Here is a 6,113-nt window from a genome sequence, read left to right as displayed (position 1 = left end):
AAAACACTGGACTGTGTAGAATCGTATAGCAGATTTTTTTTAAATTTAATATATTTTTTTGAAACAGTAATATGTTTGTAATAATATTTATTTATCAAATATTATACAATGAACGTAAAATACGCTAAGACAAATGTTACTGTTGAAACAATAAAAAACACTAGAGGACTTTAACCTCTATCATGATATATTTTTTACGCCTAAAACATGCTGTGGTCTTGGCAACTTGTAGTCTTACACACACACACACACACACACACACACCTGGCTGGAAGTTTCACGTGTCTCTTATGTTACATTTCGGTCTATTAAACCGCATGAAGTCAATACCCTCCTTTAACGCCAACCAATCAGATTCGCTAAATCGCTATCCCCAACCAATCACGTTCTCTGAATACTAAAAAGATAATTAAACTTATTGTTTCTCTTCCAAACCCGCTCAAGGTCAACAGGTACTTTAACCAGTCGTGATATGGACAGCAAACAAAACTTACCCATCAAAAAGTTAACTATATAGCAGCACATGGAAATATGTGTACATTCTGTACAAGAAGAGATCTCCAGTAAAAAGAACGATTATACAAATGTAGGTGTGCATAAGTGTCGCCAGAATCATAAGGTAGTTTCTTAAATTAGTAACAAATGTAGGCCTAAGTAAACCGTAAGTATGTTTGTTATTCAGCACAAAATTACACAATGGATTATCTGTGCTGTGCCCACAGTAGGTATCGAAACCCGCATTTTAGCGATGTAAGCTGGGACACTTGTCGCTGGCCCACAAGTAGCAGTGTAGTAGGTGTGGACGTGTGAATAAACCAATGTGTGTATGTCTATATATATACGTACGTGTTGAATATGAACTCTGATAACACTATATGTTTCATTAACTGAATGTAAGGTCGTTATGGTCACATTTATAATTACCTATTTGTATTATTGTATCTAATTTTCTAACCATAATTGTTATCGTGTCAACAGTTCCAGAAGTTCTGCATTCAGTTTCAACCAAACTATGAAATAAATGTAAGTTTGTAGCGATCATGTAACCATGACAACGAAGTACGATGTATGTACGTCCGGTAAAGTTGTTGTCTGAAACTGTCCTTATAACGATCGGGGAATTATAAATTCCCAGTTGGGGATATCTCTTGTACTTAATGACATTTAAAAACAAAGTAATATGGAGCAACTTGGGGTTCAGGACCATCCATAAAGAGACTTGCAATAGGTCGCACCCAAACCTTAATAAGCAAAGTATGACGTCTTGTAACAGACACCAATAATAGTGCCAAAAGGCTACCACGTGCGCAAGGTAGGGATTCACCATGATAAGGTTTCTGGTTTTACCTCCCGTTCACCCATCGCATACCTCGAACATCTGGAGAATGAAACAGGTATTCATACTATTACATATAAAGACGTACCAGCCAAGTAGCAGTTAATACAGGTTTTTGTGCGATCAAACTTTTGAAACAAGTATTGGGAAACTGTTGTTCTCCTACACTAGATGGCTTATGGCAAAACAGCATTGAGGAATGATGTGGGTGGGACATAATAGCCTTATGATGGAGCTTTTTACAATGGAAATACGCTGCAGAGCGATTGCCAGGTTATACAGTCGTCAGACAGAGCATGATAGGACGTGGCGACAAGTATTTCAATGACGAAGTGGAGCTCCAAAATCATTTCAATATAGACAACAAAATAAGATGTCTTATACACTTGCCAAGAACATTTTCACACAGAGAGAATGAAAGAAATATAATTTATTATACAAATATCCCCTCACAGGTATTCTTGTGATAAGTGTGATGCCATGACAAAATCCGAGGTATCACCTACATTTTTCAAACTTGTATTTCAATAACACACCTAAATTTTTTGAGTAAAATTAAATGAGCACGCGCCTAGTGACATGATGAAGGTGACGTGATAATGATAAATGAACCAGATCAGTTGAACTACTAACACAAACAGGTAAGTGCAAATAGAGGGCGTCTCAACCGAAGCATTATTTGGTAATGTTATGACTCACCGAGAGGAAAAAAAATTGTTGTTTATGAAATAAATGATTGAGTCATTTCCACAACATACCAATGATTTTTCGAATTGGGTAATTTAAACCATTATATAAGATGTCCTAGCCTCCTGGTTAGCTGACATACAGTAGCAATATCTGTTGTATCATAGGTATTTGAAAACTGTAAATTATGCTGGTTTGTATAGATCTCCACCAGTTATGTCACGTGATTCACGTATGATAGTATTAATGTGTGCAGAGTAAGTATATGGCTGAAACTACGACAGTACCTTATATTTTATAGTAGTACTGTCTGCATTATCTTGTTTTATGTACATCAACTTATCTATAAAGTTAATCGTATTAGTTATCAAGACGTACCCCATCACCAGTTGGCATCAACATGACAAGATGATGTTCCATCACCAGTCAACGTGTCAAGATGCTGTCCCATCAACCAGTTGACATCAACATGACAAGATGATGTTCCATCACCAGTCCACGTCAACGTGGAGATGCTGTCCCATCAACCAGTTGACATCAACATGACAAGATGATGTTCCATCACCAGTCCACGTCAACGTGTCAAGATGCTGTCCCATCACCAGTCCACGTCAACGTGGCAAGATGCTGTCACATCACCAGTCGACATCAACTTGACAAGATGATGTCCCATCACCAGTCGACATCAACGTGACAAGATGCTGTCACATCACCAGTCGACATCAACTTGACAAGATGATGTCCCATCACCAGTCGACATCAACTTGACAAGATGATGTCCCATCACCAGTCGACATCAACTTGACAAGATGTCACATCACCAGTCGACACCAACTTAACAAGATGATGTCCCATCACCAGTCAACATCAACGTGACAAGATGCTGTCACATTACCAGTCGACATCAATGTGACAAGATGCTGCTTCATCACCCATTGTCAAAATCGAATTCCAGTGAAAACGACACCAGTGGTAATATCTCTGATGATAATAGCACTGAAAAAAATGGTACAATAATAATGCAAGGGGGGAAAATTAAACAATTTCTTGTCAAAATATGTAAAATGCAGTATTTTTTTAATGTGTAAAATACAATTATCTTTTTACATTTTCACGTAGTCACTTTTTTTCACTTTAAATTTATTGGTTACTGTCGGGACCTCTACCGGCAGTGAAAAAACATAAAAAAATGGACTTGAAGGAATATTCTCCTCTCAATTGTGATTTTCTAACACGTGAGCAGCATAAGCTATCTAGGCCTAACGTAAAACGTGAAATGAAATACACTGTCATTCAACAGATATGGATTTTCTTGTTACATAATGATTTCGAAAGTCACTTGAACGGTGATGTCACACAAACCATAAATAGTAGGTTAGCTGTAAATGATGAAGCGAAAGAGGCTGTTATTAAACACCCAATTTTCTTGTTTGAAAAGTCACGTGCCCGGCTTACACAAAACACCGATAGTGGGTTCTTCTTTTTCCCAGTCTCCCAAGATCGGGAAACTTCCCGTATCTACAGCTAAGTTTTAGGGCACAAAAAAAAACACTAAATCGCTTTTCTTTCCCAAGTTTCATCCACATTTTAACATTTCGTCAACTGTTTACGATATCTTTCACCAGGTGAACAGTGTCAGACAGGTTACGTTTATCACATTATGGCAGGCAAAGTATGCTTTTGTTACGTTTTTTTTTGTATAATCGCCGTTGTTCTAGTTTAGACAGGTTGTTCTATCAGAACACTAGATAACGTGTGTTTAATTCTAAAGATATAAACCTAAATACACTGAAGCTAATCAATTAAACCAGAGTACGTACAGGCTTTAAAATAATGTTATCATAAGGTTATCTTCGTAACCTCCAAACAACTCGGAATGAAACCTTTAAACTTCTCACGCACGATCTTGTAATCTCGTGAAAATAGCATCTTACAGTCAAAAGAAATTTTATTTATTTAAAATATTTTATTCTCACCTAAAGAAGCATGTACAGTATAAAATAATATTTTACAAGAAACCTTTTTTTTTACAATAGTTTTCCTCTTATCACATTTCGTAAACGTTACCTTCGGCTAAGTAATGGGTCAACGATAAGTTTACTGATTTGCAGCGTTAAATCCGGGGTCCGATTCCACACAGTGGAAAGAGAACAGATAACTCAATGCGGCCCAGTGATTGGTGAGCTGGACTGTAGATCCGTGGTACGCGTCCCACTACCGCAAAAAAAAAGATAATAATAATCACGCCGTAGTTGGCGTTATAAAAGTGACAAGCAGACCCCATTATTCGATTAGAGCAGGCTAGGTACTGTTGAGACGGTCCCCGATTAATTTCATTGCAGACCTAGTATTTACATGTGTTTACATTGATAAGTGTGCAAAGTACTTACTTGACGAATGTGAGAAGTCCACCTAACTCGCTGCAAGTTGTTGACGTGAATCTCGTGTTAACCTTGACATTTACAGCTAACTGACCTTATGTGGTAAACTAAATCCAGAGGCACTTGTATAAAACTGTTACCACAATTCCAGATCCAGACAGTACTGTGGAATCCAGCTGGATTCATGACAATTGTATTTCTGTTAAGTTTTATTACAGAACGGAAAGATATTATACAACACAAGATGATGATGATGGCTACACCTAAAGAAAATAATAATACAAACTCGTTGAATATTTATTTCGTAACGAAAATAAGAAATTAAATATAAGGGTCTTACGGGGCCGATCGGAAGGCACTTTCGGCTTCGTATTTTTTCCTGGGGTCATAAGTCATCATCATAAATCTAGACTGTATAGCCCCTCTGCGTCCTTCGAGTCAGACTGGCGTACGGCCCTTCCCTTCTCTCGACAACTTCTGACGTAATAATTTGTGCAGGGACAAGTACTGAGGCTAGTTGTTTTCGTTAAAACAGAAAATCTAATTTTGATGAACAGTTAAATGAATTTAAGAGAGTATTTTGAGAGAAATTCAAATAATTTAAAGTTGACGCTGCAAATAAGCTTTTAAGCCTAATTGTACGTTTCATATATTTCGTCACGGTAAAATAACGCAGCTTTCCTCAGATCAGAGGCCTTTCAAAGACGTGCAAAACATACTTCTACGCCAACATGTCGACTTTTTGTACTCGTCGCTCTGCACAAACATGGATACGAAGACCAAATTACCTTGAAAAATGCAAGTCTAATTTGCTTTTTGTCGTAACTTTCACACGTTCTCATTTCTCCACGTCATGAACAGGTTTGTTTCTTGGTTCAGTTAATCCCTTATATTTACAGAACGAACGTAAACAAGTTATGGGGTCAGGGAATGGATGACCTACTTCAAGGGCTAATTGTGGGGCACTGTGGACATTTTGGCTGACCTTGAAATAAGGCGAGAGTTCTCAATAGAACACGTGTTCACATAATATTTACCAATTATAAAATATAAGCTGATAAATCTGTTTTGAAATTTTAACCTTAGAAATGCGTACAAAAAGTCAAATATTACACCTACGAGCACTATCGAAGTTTGGACCAGAACCTCTGTCCACGACAGTTAAGAAGCTATAGTATTCTTCTCGAAGATAAACGTTAAATAGGGTTAGACAAAAATAAACAGGATTTGTAGAAAGTTGTTTGCATCTACGCTATCGGAAGTACATCCACTTGCATGTTTTAATGTTACAAGGGATATGTTTGGACAAAAGATGGCGCTATTCAATGTTATTGTCACTGGCAGCAATGCCTAGTTTGTTTGTTTTGAGTTTTGCGCAAAGCCACACGAGGGCTATCTGCCGTCCTTAGTTTAGCTGTAATAGACTATGGAGAAAGCAGCTAGTCAACACCACCCACCGCCAATTCTTGGGCTACTCTTTTACCAACGAATAGTGGGATTGACTATAACATTATAATGCTCCCATGGCTGAAAGGGGCAAACATTTTCGGTGACGGGGATTCAAACCTGCAACCCTCAGATTACGAGTCGAACACCCTAAGCACCAGGCTGGAAGCATTTGTCGTTTACATAAGCACTCCTTAAAATATACAAGAAACAGTCTGATTTTTAAAAGGGTTAAAATATAATAACCTTAACTGCCTGTTGCC

At 37.6% G+C, this 6,113-nt stretch overlaps 1 protein-coding gene and 1 long non-coding RNA gene across 3 annotated transcripts in view; one reads left to right on the top strand and one right to left on the bottom strand.

Moving 5' to 3' along the window:
* The window catches only part of LOC106470772 (rab11 family-interacting protein 1-like), a 42,972-nt gene extending 39,948 nt beyond the window's left edge, over positions 1-3,024 (top strand). Inside the window, exon 12 of the mRNA XM_022399406.1 lies at positions 2,388-3,024. The gene's annotated coding sequence lies outside the window, so the exon portion shown is untranslated. The remainder of the gene's footprint in view (positions 1-2,387) is intronic.
* Positions 1-5,384, bottom strand: part of LOC111088673 — a 19,650-nt gene extending 14,266 nt beyond the window's left edge. The window contains exon 1 of one of the 2 annotated variants that reach the window (XR_002613125.1): positions 4,745-5,384. This is a non-coding gene — a long non-coding RNA (uncharacterized LOC111088673). The remainder of the gene's footprint in view (positions 1-4,744) is intronic. The other variant, XR_002613124.1, reaches the window with a different exon arrangement.
* Between the last annotated feature and the right edge of the window lie 729 nt (positions 5,385-6,113).

The sequence above is a fragment of the Limulus polyphemus genome, unplaced genomic scaffold (genome assembly GCF_000517525.1).
Source record: "Limulus polyphemus unplaced genomic scaffold, Limulus_polyphemus-2.1.2 Scaffold4210, whole genome shotgun sequence".
Classification (NCBI taxonomy): Eukaryota; Metazoa; Arthropoda; class Merostomata; order Xiphosura; family Limulidae; genus Limulus; species Limulus polyphemus.
The sequence above is the reverse complement of the archived record's forward strand: the minus strand, read 5'-3'. Positions and strand labels throughout refer to the sequence as shown.